The 20,135-nt window shown below is 42.6% G+C and overlaps 1 protein-coding gene across 2 annotated transcripts in view; it reads left to right on the top strand.

The window, feature by feature from the left end:
- The window catches only part of LRFN2 (leucine rich repeat and fibronectin type III domain containing 2), a 536,726-nt gene that overhangs the window by 264,156 nt on the left and 252,435 nt on the right, over positions 1–20,135 (top strand). The window lies entirely within an intron of this gene.

Below are 20,135 nucleotides of genomic sequence, written 5' to 3'. Positions count from 1 at the left end.
TTATATTCGCTATATTGCTATATATTCTTGTTTTAGAATATTCAGAATATTCGAAAAAACAAAGTTATAGCAATATAGCGAATATTCGAAAAAAATGAATATAGAGCAATTTAGCTACTGTAATATAATGCTATAATCTTCTTTGTCTAATAGTTGTAAGTTGAAAAATTTGCAATAAAAATTTGCATTACGAAAATTTGCATTACGAAAATTTGCAAACAACACTACTCCTACAGTCAAATATACTGCAGCCTTCTCATTGGCCCACAAGCTAGAAGCAGGGAGGGATCATGTGTACTGATTTAAAAAAAAAATAGAATATTCAAAATTACGAATATATATCACTACATTCGAAATATTCGCAAATTTTCGAAGTACCTATATTCACGATAAAAATTCTAAAATCGAATATTCGTGATCAACACTAGTAATAGTTAGTTTGTGTTAGATACAGTTGAAATAGGATTGCTTGAGAAAGATCACACTGATCGAAACGTCGCATTTGTCTTGGTGAAAATAAAGCATTAAGGATCAAGGCTGGAGAGTGCTGCTGTTTTTATTTCAACTGTACCTGGATTTGGAGAGGCATAGGACTGGCTTCTGACACGGCGAGCACCACCACAGTAAGGAAATCACTATTTTTTGTGGTGCTGCTACATTTTTTCTAGTTTGTGTTAGAGGTGCAGGGCAGTGTCCCATCGTGGCTTGCAGCAGGCAGTGCAATACTGTGGGAATGCAGGTGTGTGGCGTGCAATAACAAGGCTGGGTTTTATGCAAGTTTAATAGATGGCTTACACAGGCACTGTACACATTAAATGCAGTCTTTACAACTGACCTATGCAATTTCCCAAGACTGTGTATTGGAGGCAGTGTGCCCAGTAGGAGTAACCCTCAAGTCTCTTGCTTATAATCAGCCCAATTTTCCCAAATCGACCAAGGGGTGCAACTTGTCTCTATCATTCTCACTATGTTGGTATCTCCACAGTTTACTATGTTGGTATCTCCGCAGTTCACTATGTTGGTATCTCCGCAGTTCACTATGTTGGTATCTCCGCAGTTCACTATGTTGGTATCTCCGCAGTTCACTATGTTGGTATCTCCGCAGTTCACTATGTTGGTATCTCCGCAGTTCACTATGTTGGTATCTCCGCAGTTCACTATGTTGGTATCTCCGCAGTTCACTATGTTGGTATCTCCGCAGTTCACTATGTTGGTATCTCCGCAGTTCACTATGTTGGTATCGCTTACTAGAATACAGTTTCTCAACAGATGGCCAGTCTGTTCGTTTAGTATGATGGAGACCCTGAAGTATATTGCCCCCACCAGTATGCAGAGAAGTCTGTTGTCTAAACATGTGCCCTACTCTCCACCTTTCTTTATGTGTCCACTGAACGTTCTGCTGAATCCAATAGCTCTTTTCCACAACGGCTGGCACACGTTGCTGCTTATTATCCACAGGATTAGAGGTTTTCCACAACTTAGACAAGATTCGAATGCTTCTTCCTAGAGAGGAAGTGGTGGTGCCAGCCCTGCCTAGCCACCACAATTAGGAAACTCCCTCTCTCTCCATACACAGCCTTTGGGATATGCAGTGCTCAAAATTCAGTGACATTAAAACTTGCAGTGGGACACTACATATGCAGGTCACTATTCTCGGCCATGCAGTCCCTCTCTTGCTCCAGATGGTAGTCCTTTCCATTGACTGTTTTCCTTTCAGTCACTCTTTCCTCTTTGCTCACCATACAGTGGCCATCTTGGGCTGATTACAGCTTCAAACCTGACAGCATGCTCCTCTCGCAGCGCCGCTACATCTTGTCTTCTACTAAAGTTGTTCTTGAGCTTCCATCTACTGCTCAGGCACAGCAGGTCGGGCTAGCTGAAGGTCAATACCAGGATGGTGGTCAGTGCATGATATAGTCCCTAGATGTATCTAAGCAAAACCAGAAGATGGTGCAATGGTTAACATATTAAGTTCAGCAAGGAAGGTACGAGGAAGGAAAAGTGGTCAAGATATTGCAGAGTGTTATACATCATACATTAGGTTACACAGGATACCTACCGTAATTTCACAGCTCGACCCCAATAGTCAGGAGAGAGGGGGATTGCTTTCAGATACCAGCTCTCTTACTCAATTTGACTTCAGCAACAATTCTTCATCTGCCACCTTCTTCTTGGGGCTCCTCTCCACAGACATTTTGAGGTCTTTAGAGGTCCTTCCGCCCCCAAAGTGTCCAACATCAGACCAGCTACAAAGGGCTCAGATCAAGCTCCTATCCACAGACACACAGTCCCTCCCTCTCATTGGCTCTGGATGGTAGACCTTTCCATCCACAGTTTTCCTTGCAGTTTCTATTACCCCTTTGCTCACCATGCAGTGGTTATCTTAGGCTGAATATAGCTCCGGAGCTGACAGCAGGCTCCTCACTTGAATGAGCTGTGCCTAGGCCACGTGACCGATGAACGTGTCATCAGTAGCCTAGGAAAAGCAGCGAGAAGGCCACACAGGAGCTCTGCTGCCTTCTGATCAGTGGTGGTCCCGGGTGTCGGACCCCCACCAATCAGATACTCATGACCTATCTAGAGGATAGGTCAAAATGTCAGAAAACTCCTTAAAAGTTATCCTATTAAAAATATTTGTCATGTCTCTAGGACCTGTATTAATTTTAAGAGTGAGGGAGGTCTGATTATCTCTTAAAAAAGCTGAAAGATATGGGTTTTTAAGGTGCTTTGATGACTGAGCATGATGACTTTACTCTCTCTGGCTGTTAGGCAGCTGGCTGCAGCAGCAGCCCTCCTCTAGATCTGTCTGCAATACAAGGGCAGGAATGTTAAGTCCTGCCCATTTCTTAAACTACTGCTAGCCACTATATACACTATGGAGCTGCTTAATAGGAAATTAACCCCTAATTTCCTTAATAAATTTATACATTAGGTTTCCTGTTTGTATTAGGTTTCCTGTTCCTTTATATCTTTGCACGTTATCTTGGTACAGATTAAACTCCAGTCTCTCCTGCCTAAACCTTGCTCAGCGTGTTCCATTTACTGCCGGGAAAGCGACCATTTCCAGTCCACTAACTTCAAAATAGATTTACATCTGACGTTTGTCTTAAAAATGGTTGTAAACGGAAAAGTAATGCGCCAGAAGTAGGGAGGAAACAGGCTGGAAATCCAGAGACAAACAGGATCCTTTACTTTCTTCTTGGGCCACGTGACGTGAAGTTTTATAGATTTTTGTCACAGATTCCAAACCTAAAAATACAAGATTGTGGGAAAACACACGGGAAAGGGATTTTCATAAACCGATCAATATGCAACAGAAAAAAAAATCTGAATATTCTGCAGATTTTCCAATGGAACGCCCAGATGTGACATATATGCGCGGGTTTTCCGCCTTGGAGAGTATGTCCCATCTGAATGAACCTTCAGTCAGCAGGTATACGATAGGTGGATCTCTATTCCTTTACCTCTTGTGGGTTCCCAGCCAGGTTAACACAATGTTTGTCCAAGATGCCTTTGTACAGTGAGATATACCATGAGTGTAGCATAGCACTTACTATGGGGCCTAAATGTTGGGGGAGGGGGCAGCCAGGGGCAAGAATATTGCACCTTTTTTTTGTAGGAAATACCAATATAATGTAAGTTTTCTGATATGGTGCTATTATATAATTTTTGCTATTATGCTGCTTTTCTTACCTCAAGTGGTAGGCGGGGGCCCCCATCTTCTTCTGCTATAGGGCCCTATTTACGCACCTGATGTATACCAATCTGACAGAGTTCAAATGGGCATTTTTTAAGCCTTCGTTAAGGTGCCTTAGGATATGTTTGAGGTATTTGGCAGGAACATTACCAGTGCATACAGCAAACAGAAACCACAAATATACTGTGAATACATAAAGGGAACCCGTCAGCAGGAAACTCATTGATAAACCGGGCACCTGCTGCCACCTCCACACTATGTCACCTTGCCACTCTGTGGTCTCCTGATGCTGCTGCCACCTTAACACTATGTCAGATTGCCACTCTGTGGTCTATTGATGCTGCTGCCACCTCCACACTTTGTCACCTTGCCACTCTGTGGTCTCCTGATGCTGCTGCCACCTTAACGCTATGTCACCTTGCCACTCTGTGGTCTTCTGATGCTGCTGCTCCCACCTCCACACTGTCATTGTGCTACCCTTTGGCCTCCTCCTGATGCTGCTGCTGCTGCCACCTCCATATTCTGTCATTTTGCCACTCTGTAACCTCCGGATTATGCTGTTGCCACCTCCACACTCTGCCATTGTGCCACTCTGTGGTCTCCTCATGCTGCTGCCACCTCCACACTGTCATTGTGCCACCCTGTAGCCTCCTCTTGATGCTGCTGCCGCTGCCACCTCCGCACTCTGCTATTGTCCACTCTCTGGCCTCCTGATGCTGCTGTCACCTCCACACTGTCATTGTGCCACCCTGTGGCCTCCTCCAGATGCTGCTGCTGCCACCAATTCCACACTGTCATTGCGCCAATCTGTGGCCTCCTACTGATTCTACTGCCACCTCCACACTCTGTCATTGTGCCAATCTGTGGTTTCCTTATGCTGCGGATTTCTATACAGTTGCAAGAAAAAGTATGTGAACCCTTTGGAATGATATGGATTTCTGCACAAATTGTTCATAAAATGTGATCTGATCTTCATCTAAGTCACAACAATAGACAACCACAGTCTGCTTAAACTAATAACGGCACAAAGAATTAAATGTACCATGTTTTTATTGAACACACCATGTAAACATTCACAGTGCAGGTGGGAAAAGTATGTGAACCCTTGGATTTAATAACTGGTTGAACCTCCTTTGGCAGCAATAACTTCAACCAAACGTTCCCTGTAGTTGCAGATCAGACGTGCACAACGGTCAGGAGTAGTTCTTGGCCATTCCTCTTTACAGAACTGTCTCAGTTCAGCAATATTCTTGGGATTTCTGGTGTGAATCGCTTTCTTGAGGTCATGCCACAGCATCTCAGTCGGGTTGAGGTCAGGACTCTGACTGGGCCACTCCAGAAGGCGGATTTTCTTCTGTTTAAGCCATTCTGTTGTTGATTTACTTCTGCTTTTGGTAGTTGTCCTTTTGCAACACCCATCTTCTGTTGAGCTTCAGCTGGTGGACAGATGGCCTTAAGTTCTCCTGCGAAATGTCTTGATAAACTTGGGAATTCATTTTTCCTTCGATGATAGTAATCCGTCCAGACCCTGATGCAGCAAAGCAGCCCCAAACCATGATGCCCCCACCACCATACCTCACAGTTGGGATGAGGTTTTGATGTTGGTGTGCTGTGCCTCTTTTTCTCCACACATAGTGTTGTGTGTTTCTTCCAAACAACTCCACTTTGGTTTCATCTGTCCACAGAATATTTTGCCAGTACTGCTGTGGAACATCCAGGTGCTCTTTTGCAAACTGTAAACATGCAGCAATGTTTTTTTTATACAGCAGTGGCTTCCTCTGTGGTGTCCTCCCATGAAATCCATTCTTGTTTAGTGTACGTATCGTAGATTCGCTAACAGGGATGTTAGCATCTGCCAGAGACTTTTGTAAGTCTTTAGCTGACACTCTAGGATTCTTCTTCACCTCATTGAGCAGTCTGCGCTGTGCTCTTGCAGTCATCTTTACAGGACAGCCACTCCTAGGGAGAGTAGCAGCAGTGCTGAACTTTCTCCATTTATAGACAATTTGTCTTACCTTGGACTGATGAACAGCAAGGGTTTTGGAGATACTTTTATAACCCTTTCCAGCTTTATGCAAGTCAGCATGAATTCTTAATCGTAGTCTTCTGAGAGCTCTTTTGTGCGAGGCATCATTCACATCAGGCAATGCTTCTATTGAAAAGCAAACCCAGAACTGGTGTGTTTTTTATATGGCAGCTGTAACCAACACCTCCAATCTCATCTCACTGATGGGACTCCAGTTGGCTGACACCTCACTCCAATTAGCTCTTGGAGATGTCATTAGTCTAGGGGTTCACATACTTTTTCCACCTGCACTGTGAATGTTTACATGGTGTGTTCAATAAAAACATGGTAACATTTAACTCTTTGTGTGTTATTAGTTTAAGCAAACTGTGATTGTCTATTGTTGTGACTTAGATGAAGATCAGATCACGTTTTATGACCAATTTGTGCAGAAATCAATATCATTCCATTTCTTGCAACTGTTTATACCTACTTCACGCTGGGACCCATGGCCAGGATCCCTATCTGCGAGCACCATCACCCTTCTTAATGGTATTTCTTATTCCCATGCTGGGATTCGTAGTGCTGCTTATCATTCAATTTCCTTGTGATGCTGCCACCACCTCCACACTCTGTCAGTGTGCCACTATGAGGCCTCCTGATGCTGCTTCTGCCACCTCCACACTGTCATTGTGCCATTCTGTGGCCCCCTGCTGATGCTGCTGCCACCTCCAGACTCTATCATTGTGCCACTCTGTGGTCTCCTTATGCTGCTTCCACCTCACCACTATGTCATAGGGTCACTCTGTGGTCTTCTCATGCTGTTCCCACCCTCCCACTTCATGACTGGTCCACTATTTTGCCTTTTGGCCTGGCTGACATGATCATTTATTTGATACTTCTGCTGATCTGAAGGAAGGAAAAATGAAACGCACAACGGATCTTGTCTATGTAACAGCTGTAAGGCCTACATGACATGGTCCTCATTTTGCATCATAATTGGCTTATGATTTGGTAGCCAAAAGCAGGAGTGGGTACAAAACACAGAAGACATGCAAATATTCCATTCAAGTGTCATCTCTGTTTTGGATCCACTCCTATTTTTATTGGCTTTAGCAATACTGATGGATTACTGACCAAATGTTGACCGAGTGAAGGCGGATGCTCCACAGATAGGATCAGTTTTTTGTGGATTATTGTTCTGACGGATCAGAGAAAAGGGCAAAAAAAATTGTGACATCAACACAAACTTACTGCTGACCCCCTCTCCACTCTGTCGGGGGCTCTACTTGTATAAGCGTTTAATAGAACAGGTTCTGTAGACATCTATGTGGAATCAGCTGACGACGGTGTAAAAGGAGTGAGCTTCTTGTTGCTAACATCGACCTGTAAGGCTGAGTTCATACTTGAGTTATTTGGTCAGTTTTGGCCTCGTGACTGTTCTAATAAGTGAAGTGTTCAGTGATTCTAAGAGCGACCCCTGTCATCTGCATGTCATACGGACTCACAGTATTATTTCACTACCACAGCAGACTCCCTATGCGTGTTACTGCAAGGTACAGTGTTCTAAACCCTTATACAGGCTCTCTGCAGGCAGGAAGTTGCAGTTTTTTTAACACGATTTGCAACAAATAAATTCGGATCAAACCAAATTTGTTCGAAGAAATTTGGCAAACCAGCCGAATCCAAATTTTTAGAAATTTGCTCTTCTCTAATCGCAATGTTGTAAGTGGGTGAGTACCCCTTGAATAAGCTGATGACAAAATCCACATATAAAGTCTTCAGGAGACACAGCAATCAAGTAAAGAACGTACTGGACACAATGCACAACATCATGAACATATCACTCAATATATTGTACACAATATACTAAGAGTTCTGGGAATCAGCGCAGCGTTATTTGTCCAATCAATTTTCACAATCTTTGCTTTGTTACGGCCATGTCTCCACTGGACCCCATTTTAGTTGATGGGACCAGACGATATTCTGTCATCTGTAAACACAAGTGTGAATCAAGCCTCAGGAGATTATTACATATTACATATGCAGCCACCTCTAGGGGGAGCTAAGAAGATTACTACATACAGATATATGCAGCCACCAGTGGAGCTCACGAGATTACTACATACAGATATACACAGTCACCACTAGAGGGAGCTCAGGAGATTACTAAATACAGGTATATACAGCCACCACTATAGGGAGCTCAGGAGATTACTACATACAGATATACACAGTCACCACTAGAGGGAGCTCAGGAGATTACTACATACAGATATATACAGCCACCACTAGAGGGAGCTCAGGAGATTACTACATACAGATATATACAGCCACCACTAGAGGGAGCTCAGGAGATTACTACATACAGATATATACAGCCACCACTAGAGGGAGCTCAGGAGATTACTACATACAGATATATGCAGCCACCACTAGAGAGAGCTCAGGAGATTACTACATACAGATATATACAGTCACCACTAGGCGGAGCTCAGGATATTACTACATACAGATATATACAGCCACCACTAGAGGAGCTCAGGAGATTACTATATACAGATATATACAGCCATCACTAGAGGAGCTCAGGAGATTACTATATACAGATATATACAGCCACCACTAGAGAAGCTCAGGAGATTACTATATACAGATATATACAGACACCACTAGAGGGAGCTCAGGAGATTACTACATACAGATATATACAGGCACAACTAGAGGGAGCTCAGGAGATTACTACATACAGATATATACAGCCACCACTAGAGGAGCTCAGGAGATTACTATATACAGATATATACAGACACCACTAGAGGGAGCTCAGGAGATTACTACATACAGATATATACAGACACCACTAGAGGGAGCTCAGGAGATTACTTCATACAGATATATACAGCCACCACTAGAGGGAGCTCAGGAGATTACTGCATACAGATATATACAGCCACCACTAGAGTGAGCTCAGGACATTACGACATACAGATATATACAGCCACCACTAGAGGGAGATCAGGAGATTACTACATACAGATATATACAGCCACCACTAGATGGAGCTCAGGATATTACTGCATACAGATATATACAGCCACCACTAGAGGGAGCTCAGGAGATTACTACATACAGATATATACAGCCACCACTTGAGGGAGCTCTGGAGATTACCACATACAGATATATACAGTCACCACTAGAGGGCGCTCAGGAGATTACTACATACAGATATATACAGCCACCACTAGAGGGCGCTCAGGAGATTACTACATACAGATATATACAGCCACCACTAGAGGGAGCTCAGGAGATTACTATATACAGATATATACAGCCACCACTAGAGGGAGCTCAGGAGATTACTGCATACAGATATATACAGCCACCACTAGAGGGAGCTCAGGAGATTAGTGCATACAGATATATACAGCCACCACTAGAGGAGCTCAGGAGATTACTGCATACAGATATATACAGCCACCACTAGAGGGAGCTCAGGAGATTATTACATACTTACCAGATACAGATTTAGAGCCCTGATTCTGCAAATCTAACACAGTGACCCATGTCAAGGTTTTTCAAGAAAGCAATGTCCACAGAAATGTGGAATTTCCGAAGTAAAATAATTTTTTGAACAGGAGGAAAATTCTGTAATAAGTATTATATTTAATAAATAAAATATCTAATCTACCAGCTAGAAATACTGTACCAATACTTAGTAACTGAAATATCTGTTCTCTTACAAAATTGCTACCTTGACCTAGCAGACGATGTCAGCTCAGTTCCTCCAGCGTCTGTTCATTTGCTCTTAACCTTTCCGGCAAAGAACTTTCCGGCAAAGTTACTAAAAAGAATGTTTTAGTTATTCTCAGAAAATGACTGTCATTATAAATGCAGCAGTCTCCACCGGCAAAACTCCCACAGATGTATTTAAGAGGATTTCCAAAAAGGGGTCAAATCTGTTCTTCTAACTAGAGAATTGTGTAAAAACTCAAGTGAAGAGTAAAAGGAAAATAATGACAAAAACAACTTCATAAAATGGAATTTCATTTGACGTTCTCACCTAGGATTTCTCCAAGACGTGTTACTTAATGGATATTGTGAGCCAAGAACCCAGCTGAGCTCAGTGATGGTGTGACACGAAGCTTCGGGATCCCAGTGGAAAATCTGTACCAGCGCTCGACCTTCCATGAGCCATTTACACTACTGCTTATGTATCAGAGGAGCCTTTGTTCCCCCTCAGTTACCAGAACCTGGATGCAATTACTATCACTGCACTTCCTACAGCTATGCCCCTGTAGTAAAAAAAAAAACCCCAAAAAAACAGGAGCACCTCTAGTACTGGTGGCATTCTTGGAATTGGAAGTCCTCTAGTGCACTGCTACATATAGGCATGTCCTTATTACACATCATTGGATTCCTACTGTGGAAGTACATTTTTAATGTATTATTTTCCTGCATATGGTGCTGGGAGCCAGTGAACCGTAATAAACAGGGTAACAGCTGGTGGTTATGGCCAGGAATAGAGAGAACTCTGATCTCCACCATCTAACCTTATACTGGTCAAGAGGGAGGGTATTTTCCTTTGCCTCCTGATTATCAGCCCTGGTGAAAGTCATCATTCGAGCAGATGGTTTTGAGGGACACCTTTGGGTCTACCTTGGGCCATCAGGTCTGTCCTGTGTGAATTTTACGAATTTTACGACTGTCTTGAACGACTGCCTGTGATTTCTACAGACCGTAAGTCATTGAAATACAAACTGTAAGTATTCCAATGCATTATAATAAAAAAAAAAAAAAAATATTCATTTAAAGGGAACTGTCAAACTGAAAATGCTGTGAGTGAATTCTCCATCACCACCTCCTCAGGCAGAGAGCTACAAAGTCTCACTGCTCTTACACTAAAGAATCCATATTCTCATTGATCTTACCATAACAAATCCATAGTCTTACTGCTCTTACAGTAAAGAATCCATAATCTCACTATTCTTATCATAAAGAATCCATAGTCTCACTGCTCTTACATTAAATAATCCATAATCTCACTGCTCTTACAATAAATAATTCATAGTCTCACTACTCTTACCATAAATAATCCAGTCTCGCTGCTCTTACAATAAAGTCCATAGTCTCACTGCTCTTACTGTAAAGTCCATAGTCTCACTGCTCTTACAGTAAGGAGTCCATAGTCTCACTGCTCTTACAGTAAAGAGTCCATAGTCTCACTGCTCTTACAGTAAAGAATCCATAGTCTCACCGCTCTTATTGTAAATAATCCATAGTCTCACTGCTCTTATTGTAAATAATCCATAGTCTCACTGCTTTTACAGTAAAGAATCTATAGTCTCACTGCTCTTACAGTATAGAGTCCATAGTCTCACTGCTCTTACAGTAAAGAGTCCATAGTCTCACTGCTCTTATTGTCAATAATCCATAGTCTCACTGCTTTTACAGTATAGAGTCCATAGTCTCACTGCTCTTACAGTATAGAGTCCATAGTCTCACTGCTCTTACAGTAAAGAGTCCATAGTCTCACTGCTCTTACAGTAAAGAGTCCATAGTCTCACTGCTCTTATTGTAAAGAATCCATAGTCTCACTGCTCTTACAGTAAAGAATCCATAGTCTCACTGCTCTTACGGTAAAGAATCCATAGTCCCACTGCTCTTACAGTAAAGAGTCCATAGTCTCACTGCTCTTACACTAAATAATCCATAGTCTCAATGCTCTTACAGTACAGAGTCCATAGTCTCACTGCTCTTACAGTAAGGAGTCCATAGTCTCTCTGCTCTTACTGTAAAGGGTCCATAGTCTCACTGCTCTTACAGTAAAGAGTCCATAGTCTGACTGCACTTACACTAAAGAATCCATAGTCTCAATGCTCTTACAGTACAGAGTCCATAGTCTCACTGCTCTTACAGTAAGGAGTCCATAGTCTCTCTGCTCTTACTGTAAAGGGTCCATAGTCTCACTGCTCTTACAGTAAAGAATCCATAGTCCTCACTGCTCTTACAGTAAAGAGTCCATAGTCTGACTGCACTTACACTAAAGAATCCATAGTCTCACTGTTCTTATTGTAAAGAATCCATAGTCTCACTGCTCTCACAGTAAAGAATCCATAGTCTCACTGCTCTTACAGTAAAGAGTCCATAGTCTCACTGCTCTTACACTAAATAATCCATAGTCTCAATGCTCTTACAGTACAGAGTCCATAGTCTCACTGCTCTTACAGTAAGGAGTCCATAGTCTCTCTGCTCTTACTGTAAAGGGTCCATAGTCTCACTGCTCTTACAGTAAAGAGTCCATAGTCTGACTGCACTTACACTAAAGAATCCATAGTCTCACTGTTCTTATTGTAAAGAATCCATAGTCTCACTGCTCTTACAGTAAAGAATCCTTAGTCTCACTGCTCTTACGGTAAAGAATCCATAGTCCCACTGCTCTTACAGTAAAGAGTCCATAGTCTCACTGCTCTTACACTAAATAATCCATAGTCTCAATGCTCTTACAGTACAGAGTCCATAGTCTCACTGCTCTTACAGTAAGGAGTCCATAGTCTCTCTGCTCTTACTGTAAAGGGTCCATAGTCTCACTGCTCTTACAGTAAAGAATCCATAGTCTCACTGCTCTTACAGTAAAGAGTCCATAGTCTGACTGCACTTACACTAAAGAATCCATAGTCTCACTGTTCTTATTGTAAAGAATCCATAGTCTCACTGCTCTTACAGTAAAGAATCCATAGTCTCACTGCTCTTACAGTAAAGAATCCATAGTCCCACTGCTCTTACAGTAAAGAGTCCATAGTCTCACTGCTCTTACACTAAATAATCCATAGTCTCAATGCTCTTACAGTACAGAGTCCATAGTCTCACTGCTCTTACAGTAAGGAGTCCATAGTCTCTCTGCTCTTACTGTAAAGGGTCCATAGTCTCACTGCTCTTACAGTAAAGAATCCATAGTCTCACTGCTCTTACAGTAAAGAGTCCATAGTCTGACTGCACTTACACTAAAGAATCCATATTCTCACTGTTCTTATTGTAAAGAATCCATAGTCTCACTGCTCTTACAGTAAAGAATCCATAGTCTCACTGCTCTTACCGTAAAGAGTCCATAGTCTCACTGCTCTTACTGTAAAGAGTCCATAGTCTCACTGCTCATACAGTAAAGAGTCCATAGTCTCACTGCTCTTATTGTAAATAATCCATAGTCTTACTGCTCTTATTGTAAAGAATCCATAGTCTCACTGCTCTTACAGTAAAGAATCCATAGTCTCACTGCTCTTACGGTAAAGAATCCATAGTCCCACTGCTCTTACAGTAAAGAGTCCATAGTCTCACTGCTCTTACACTAAATAATCCATAGTCTCACTGCTCTTACAGTAAGGAGTCCATAGTATCACTGCTCTTACAGTAAGGAGTCCATAGTCTCACTGCTCTTACAGTAAAGAGTCCATAGTCTGACTGCACTTACACTAAAGAATCCATAGTCTCACTGTTCTTTTTGTAAAGAATCCATAGTCTCACTGCTCTTACAGTAAAGAATCCACAGTCTCACTGCTCTTACCGTAAAGAGTCCATAGTCTCACTGCTCTTATTGTAAAGAATCCATAGTCTCACTGCTCTTATTGTAAAGAATCCATAGTCTCACTGCTCTTACACTAAAGAGTCCATAGTCTCACTGCTCTTATTGTAAAGAATCCATAGTCTCACTGCTCTTACAGTAAATAATCCATAGTCTCACTACTCTTATGGTAAATAATCCATAGTCCCACTGCTCTTACAGTAAAGAGTCCATAGTCTCACTGCTCTTACACTAAATAATCCATAGTCTCACTGCTCTTACAGTACAGAGTCCATAGTCTCACTGCTCTTACAGTAAAGAGTCCATAGTCTCACTGCTCTTACAGTAAGGAGTCCATAGTCTCACTGCTCTTACAGTAAAGAGTCCATAGTCTGACTGCACTTACACTAAAGAATCCATAGTCTCACTGCTCTTACAGTAAATAGTCCATAGTCTCACTGCTCTTACAGTAAAGAGTCCATAGTCTCACTGCTCTTATTGTAAAGAATCCATAGTCTCACTGCTCTTACAGTAAAGAATCCACAGTCTCACTGCTCTTACCGTAAAGATTCCATAGTCTCACTGCTCTTACAGTAAGGAGTCCATAGTCTCACTGCTCTTACAGTAAGGAGTCCATAGTCTCACTGCTCTTACAGTAAAGAGTCCATAGTCTCACTGCTCTTACAGTAAGGAGTCCATAGTCTCACTGCTCTTACAGTAAAGAATCTATAGTCTCACTGCTCTTACTGTAAAAAAATCCTCTTCTATGTTTGTGCAGAAACCTTCTTTCCTCTAGACGCAGAGGATGTCCCCTTGTAACAGTCACAATCCTGGGAATAAATAGATGATGGGAGAGATCTTTGTACAGACCCCTGAAGTATTTCTGTTGGCAGTAATGTAGAATGAGGGGCAAAGTGCAGAGGAGAGGTTGCCCCAGGTGCCAAGCTGAAAGGTAGCGCCTAGCCGCCTGATCAGTGACAAAGACATTAACTGTGTCCAGGGTCGGTGGGACGGTCTATCAGGTGGGCCGCTCACAAGTTTTAACATTAACTTCATTAATGAAGCAAACCCTGGGAGCTGTAATCCTCAGGCAGTGAACACTGTTCATCCCACTATTACTATTCAGTCAACAATCTTCTGAATGGCATTTGCGGGTTGAGTTTGTAGTACCGCAGACATGGATGTACTACAATTCTGTATATAGTTATTGTATTATAATATTATGCATTTTATTTTATGCTTCTGGCCCCAATTACCGGTAAGAATGTGTATGGCTAATAGTTGGCTAGCAACAAGGCTAACTACCCTGTATTCCCATCTTGGGCTGGTCCTGCTTACTGCCAGGAGGAGGGAGTTCCTGCAGAGATAGGAGAAGGAGAGGAAGCACAAGCCTGAGCTCCTGCTCCAAAAGAGGATTCTCCTGAAAGATCAATTATTCTTCAGCCTCAAGGGAAGTCTTGAGACGTGAGACAGCAGAGTGAACTGCTACAACCAGTAAGGTGGGGGATTACAGCCAAGACACCCATCACCCAGAGCTACTAGGCCAGTACTACCTACGGGCTAAATTGACACCATCCAACTTGCATCCATAATCTTTGCTGGGGCCAGAAAAGATTTGCACTTGGGGTCTGCTGCTGAATGTATTTGAAGTTCTACGTTGCAAGTTAAGTTTAATGCTGGTCTCATTCTTCACTACTACATTTCTACTGCACTAATTCCCAGAGAGTGATGGCCTGAGGGAGTACACCATGACACACTTCGTCAAGGTCACTACCACTCCCTTCCTCTGCACTGACTCCTCCGGGGGCTTGCTGCATGTGTAGTGGTCTAGAGCCTGCGACAGAGTGCACGGGATTCACTGATGATTCGGTGATCACATGATCGCTAGGTACATTGGGCGCAGAGCTGCTGGATTTAGCAGACCCTGATCAGTACTGCCTGTGTAGAAAGCCTCATGATCACCGGTTAGGAGGCGCAATAATTGTCGTGCCCCAGGTGCTAACAACCCACGCTATGCCACTGGCCACTGGCAATATGTTTTCTGCCCGCTGCAGGAAAAAGTTAGTATTACATGGCTGCCATTATAATGGCACAGATGAGCCGGCTCCACCAGACGAATTGCCATGTATTAGCTGCTCTCTGGTTGGATAATAGAATGGGTCTCAATTAGAAAATAGTCCCCCCCCCCCAATGATGTTCATACAATTTACTAGAGGCATGAGACAATTCCTTTAATACTACTAACAATTAGAGCGATTTTCAGCTCGTGGTCATCTCCAGTAAATTATGAAATAAATTATATAAATTCTCTAGAAAATCCATACTGTACGTAAACTGATTTATGGCTTTTAGATTCTGACTGTCACTTCAATTATAGGACAGTGGGACAACGTGCAGAGATTTGCAACGTTCCCCATTTGCTGCAGAAATTCGACATCTTGAGTAAATAATTCATGCCTTTTAGAATTATCTAATAAATTAAACATTTTTTTTCCCTGACTAAGTAATGTAGTTTATAGCGGTATGTTAATAGCCGGGCTCGGAGGGCGCATAAAGCGACGGCGGATCTCTAGAGGGGCTAATTCATTTGACCTTAGATGTCTCATATTATAGATCTGTACTCTCTATTCATTACATTTTCAGTGTAGGGATTGTAAAGAGAGGCCAAATAATGCTCGTAGTACAAACTGCATGGGTAATAACAAGTGACATAAACAATACACACTGTATATACATAATAAACATTGCCTTCCGTTCACATTCAGACACTAATAATGTTCAGAAACTTCAGCAAAAAAATCCATCCAATATAAAACAGCAAACTTACCATGGAAGAGGGGAGGAAGCTACAGTTTCGCACTCTGCTGGGAGTTGCTTGCTGTGAGAGGGGAAGAAGAGAAGACATCTGATAAGCGTAGAGAACACCACGCAGATCTGACATCTCATGAGAAAGAGCCCCCAGCAGACATGGAAAGAGACACATATTGTTCTGTCTTCATACACGTTCACACAGTGTGCAATCTGTAATTCAGCATAAACCATTCCTGTCTTCCAAACTTGTTTATTGGTCAACAGGTTGTTCTCTCTGCGCGATGTGCGTGAGTGAGAGATTGTACAAGTGTGCGGTAAAACTTAAAGAATACAAATAACACGTATAAGTATAATGTATAGAATAGCATGTACTGTAACATTTGCATAACACTAAAGCAAATGGTAAAATGGCTGCCTAACATAGGATGACACGTCTAGCTAACAGTAGGAACAACTCACTGAGTAACAATTACAACTGACTGAATAGCTCTGCATAACATAATATCCCTGAAACAAAGGTAGATCTCTCACCAGATAAGCTTTTACAAGGATGGTGGAGTTTAAGAAGGAGATATGCAGAAGGACAGCTCTGCTGATGTGTCCTGGAGACTGAAGGCTTCTCTTTCCCAGGATGCTTTTCACTCCAACAATGCAGTGCACCACCCACAATGCTTTGCACCACCCACAATTCAGTAGTCTTTGTAACATAAAAACAAAGTGTAATACAACTTAACACCGCTAGATGGTGGTATAACCACACTAACCACTTGAGAATTACCATGACTCTGGCAGAATGAACTGGAATAATTTTCTAACCCTGCTGGGCAGAACACATATTGTACATTCGCAGAAAAGGTAGAGAGAAGGACTCCAAAGACCCAGAATATTTCTGGCTTCACTCCATCTAATACACACCTACAATACCACTGCCTGCAAGATGCTTTAAATGTCTGGTAGTTTGCTACAATTTTGATGGTTGCACAATATTTCATCAACCCCTACAGGACAATTGGAGAAGTACGATCCATTGAGAATATCAACCGGTTTTCTCAGGCTGTTACTTGAAATGGACACATTTAGCCCTTCTTACTTTTGACAATGACTGTGAAATCCCATATTTTATGTTAAATTATTTTCTTATTTTCCCTTTTAGTTATAATAATTTTAATTTTAATACTGATATTTAATTTTAATACTGATATGACAAGTTTTGAAATATCTGGGTGGAAAATAATTAGGAGATAACATCATGATCTCCTGTAAGGCATGAGTTGTGGCTGACTTTCTAGATGGAGACAAGCAAATCAATTCTTTAGAATCAAAATTTGACTCCGATTAACATAAATAAATAAAAAATACGGATTTGTTAGAATCAGAATTTCTTGAGATTCAATTTGGTCAAATTTTTCCAGGAAAGAGAGAAAGTGCTTTGAGTCCGGTAGAAAACATTTAAAGCTGAATCAATCACAAGGTCTATTCAAACTAATTGGACACAAAACATTTAAGTGATTCCCTCATCTCTGTTTTTAGCCTTTATGGGGCTCATTTATAAATGGCGGTTTGCATGCTGGTGTCTCTGTACAGCTGAAGGAAGTGCCAAAGTTATGTGGAGGCGCGGGTTTCCTCCAGTGGGCTGTGCGCCAATCTAAAATCTACACCAGCTCCCTTGCTGGTATAGATTTAAGCTATTTTCTACACCAAAAAATTAAATAAAATAATAAATGAGACGGGCCTGCCGGGATGTCCTCTTCCACACCCACACCATGCCACCTTCTCTCGACATGTTGCAGATTTAGCCTCAAAATCTGTGACTGATATATGCCACAAAAGTGTTGTATATACGGTATGTTTATAAATGAGCCCCTATGTCTTTTCAGCTGTGACACATACAGACAGGGCTGCAGCATCAGATCCTTGGTCAAGGCAACAAGAGAAAGGGATTTGGCCTAGACAAGGAGTGGGTGTGTAGTATTGTTTCAGTCTGTGCACATGAGAGCAGAACTGTTCCGAGGGGAGCACATGTGAAGCATATTCAGAGAAGCAGTGCTCATAAAACCTGTGCAGAGAAGCTGTGTGCGAAGAAGCATTTTATGGAGAAGCAGTGTGCAGGGAAGCAGGGTGAGGAGAAGCAGGGTGAGGAGAAGCAGGGTGAGGAGAAGCAGGGTGAGGAGAAGCAGGGTGAGGAGAAGCTGTCTGTGTAGAAGTGTTGTGCATAGAATCAGTCTGCGGAAAAGCTGCGCATGAAGAGGCAGTGTACAGAGAAGCTGTGTGCGGAGAAGCAGGGTGCAGAGAAGTGTTGTGCGGAGAAGCAGTCTGCAGAATAGCTGTATGCACAGAAGCTGTGTGCGGAGAAGCAGTGTGCAAAGAAAGCAGTGTGCAGAAAATCAGTGTTCAGATAAGCAGGATGCAAGGAAGCTGTGTGTGGAGAAGCAGGGTACAGAGAAGCAGCGTGAAGAGAAGCAGTGTGCAGAGAAGTAATGTACAGAAAAGCAGTGTGCAGAGAAATGGTGTGTGGAGAAGCTGTGTGCGGAGAAGCAGTGGAGGAGAAGCAGAGTGTGGAGAAGTGGGATGCAGAGAAGCAGGGTGCAGAGAAGTGGTGTGTGGAGAAGCAGGATACAGAGAAGCAGCGTGAAGAGAAGCAGTGTGCAGGGAAGCAGTGTGCAGAGAAGTAATGTACAGAAAAGCAGTGTGCAGAGAAGTAATGTACAGAAAAGCAGTGTGCAGAGAAGTGGTGTGTGGAGAAGCAGTGGAGGAGAAGCAGAGTGTGGAGAAGTGGGATGCAGAGAAGCAGGGTGCAGAGAAGTGGTGTGTGGAGAAGCAGGATACAGAGAAGCAGCGTGAAGAGAAGCAGTGTGCAGAGAAGTAATGTTCAGAAAAGCAGTGTGCAGAGAAGTGGTGGAGGAGAAGCAGTGGAGGAGAAGCAGAGTGTGGAGAAATGGAATGAAGAGAAGCAGGGTGGAGAGAAGTATTGTGCTGAGAGGCAGTTTGCGGAAAAGCTGTATGTGGAGAAACAGTGCGAAGAGAAGTAGAGTGCAGGGAAGCTGTGTATGGAGAAGCAGTGTACATAGAACTAGCGTGTAGAGGAGCAGTACATGGAGAAGCAGTGCATGGAGAAGCAGTGCATGGAGAAGCAGTGCATGGAGAAGCAGTGTGTGGAGAAGCAGTGCATGGAGAAGCAGTGTGTGGAGAAGTAGTCAGACATAAGGGATAAACTCAATAATAAAATCCATATGTAGTGAGCTCCCTCTAGTGGTGGCTGTAGGCAGGCAGAGTTTTATCATTTAACTAAGGGACAGATTCACTAATGTAAATACACCAGAACTGCTATGGGCACATGCTGTGCACCACATTTGCCAAGTTTCTAAGTGGAAGAATATTTATGGACCTGCTTTACCAGTATAGGAGGTCTTGAGTTCAATATCTTGAATTGTCATATACAGAAGCTCTCCAGAATTATCAAATGCTGGTCGTCCCCAAAAATGAGCACAACTCCTGCCCACAGGTTGTGTGAGGTATTCTAGCTCAATCCCATTCACTGCAATAGACCTGAGATGTAATATCACATACACCCTATGGACTGGTGTGGTGCTGGTTTTAGATGATATCAGCCATGTTTTTCCAATCCTGATCAAGCCCTTTAAGTTTGTATACAGCATGGAAGGATTAGAGCGCTCTAATTTAGCAGATGACATGGGACAGTTTTGTCTCGGTCGGCTCATCTAGGCCATCATGGATATGTCAGTCTCAGTTGTCTCCGAGGCACGGCCGCTCCTGCTGACGCACGGTGGGAATTTTAAGCATTTAAGCTAATATAAATGTGTGTATTGTGTTGTTGTGTTGTTAAATGTCCCCAGATACAAGTCAAACAGAGGAGATGGTCTGTGACCGCTCATCTCAGGCTCCAGGGCAGACAGCTCGGGCTCTGCGGGGCTCCTTGTCATTTAACACTAGCTGAATATGAGAGAAGAGGGACCATTAGAGAAGATGGAGATGATCGTACCGGAGACAAGAAGAATATGCCGAGAAAATGAATAAAACTGTCTAACCTTCACCATGTGTCC

This window comes from Bufo gargarizans, chromosome 4 (genome assembly GCF_014858855.1).
Source record: "Bufo gargarizans isolate SCDJY-AF-19 chromosome 4, ASM1485885v1, whole genome shotgun sequence".
NCBI lineage: Eukaryota > Metazoa > Chordata > Amphibia > Anura > Bufonidae > Bufo > Bufo gargarizans.
The sequence above is the reverse complement of the archived record's forward strand: the minus strand, read 5'-3'. Positions and strand labels throughout refer to the sequence as shown.